The sequence below is a fragment of the Eschrichtius robustus genome, chromosome 14 (genome assembly GCF_028021215.1).
Source record: "Eschrichtius robustus isolate mEscRob2 chromosome 14, mEscRob2.pri, whole genome shotgun sequence".
NCBI lineage: Eukaryota > Metazoa > Chordata > Mammalia > Artiodactyla > Eschrichtiidae > Eschrichtius > Eschrichtius robustus.
The window spans coordinates 14,592,023-14,593,771 of NC_090837.1; positions in this window are offsets into that span (position 1 = coordinate 14,592,023).

Consider the following 1,749-nt stretch of genomic DNA (forward strand, 5'->3'; position numbering starts at 1 on the left):
CTCATCTTGGCCAGATGGTGCCAACATAGTAAAATAAATATATATTGATGGGCTATTCCAGAAACAGCAGTGTGTGGTGTGGGCTATCTTCCTACCTCAGCTGTGTGGGTGGGTGTCTGCTTCTCACTGCCAAGCCCTAAGCTGTGGGTTCCAATCCAAGCCCTGCCCCTTTCTAGCTGGCTAACTTTGAGCAAGTGCCTTCCCCTCTCTGTGCCTCGCCTGCGCGCGGAGGTGAGTCCTCCCTCTGGGGTGGTTGTGTGGATCAAATAAGTAGGTGCCTGGCACATGGCAGATTGAGAGATACAATATCACAGCACGTCGTAACAAACACGTAAGCAAGCCTAACACAATATACACATACTAATGGAAGGTAAGCGCGGTATAATATCTGATATTACGATGTGTTATATTGTATTATAATCCTGGGCACACGTGTGCGCGCTGGGAGGGACGGACCGCCTTAGCCAGGACATGCTTCGCCATTGCAGTGCCTGTGGGGGACACTTGGGCTTGCTCTCCCACCTTTTCTCCAGCGGTTGCCAGCTGGGGTTTCGCAGCGCGCGCCAGCGCTTGGCAAAACGCAAGAACTTTCGCTTTCTCCGCGTGGCGCTGCTCTGAGCTGGCTTCACCCCACCCGCGAAGGTTTTAGGAGGCTCCCGGACACTGCGAAACCTTGGCTGGGTCCGGCCGTTCTGGGAGGTATCCAGTAGTCCACAGGCACCAAGGAGACCGTGCGTCGGAGGAAATTCGTGCCTGAGCTCGGCGCAGTGCTATGCAAACACCCGCCGCTGCTTGGTTCGCGCCGACCTCTGGGAGCAGGAAGCTTGGTGGAGGCCAAGAGAGGACCCGAAAACACCCACCGGTTCTTTCCACTCTCTGCTTTAACGTCCACGCGGGGAGCGGGCAGAGCCCGCTTGGAGATGGCACGGTTGGAAGCAAGGCTATTTTGCTTTTACGCGCTGCTTCTCGGGACGTAGCCATTCCCGCAGATGTGCACTCTGACCAACCATCGAGAAACGATTTGGAGGAGCCCTTTCTTTGGCCCTGTAAAGGCAACACACACCCACACAACTGTTTGCAGCGCTAGAAGCATTGGCGAGAATACCAAATCGCTTGCACTCTGAACAATTTGCCCAAAGAATTAACACCCACATAGAGGTACTTGCGCACCCCAGATCCCAGATCGTCGGCACATGGGCACGGAATTGTTTGCACATCGATGATCGTTTGCGTATGTTGTTTGCACTTTCTGGCACGGATATTTATATTCTATCTGTAGACAGAATCACCTTTTCGCACACACAATTATTTGCACGGGCGTTAGCGCGTATACACTTCATTATATACAGGCAAATCAGGGCACACCCGCGGCCATCGCGCTTCTGCGCCGCCCTTGGCGCACACACACGCGCAGACTTCAGGGTGTTAAGAGGGAGGCGAGGTCGAGGTCTCTTATCTTCTCGGGAAAGGCCCAGGGTTTGGAGGAAAAAACTCTCTCGGGTCTGCGTTGGTTCTTTGTAGTCCTTGTTCTTTTTTTTTTTTTTTTTTTCCGGACAGAGGTCGGAAGCCAGACAGTTTCCCCGCTAGGAAAGACGGGGGTGGGGGCGGGGTGGGGGACGGGACAAAGGCCGGGCAGCGGGTCACCAGTTTTGAATAGAGGTCCAGGAACGGTTCTAGGGTTACGGGCAGGGCTGTGAGCCCCGAGTCTTCGGAGCAGCCTCTCTGGCCTCCCCGGGGCCCGAGAGCCAG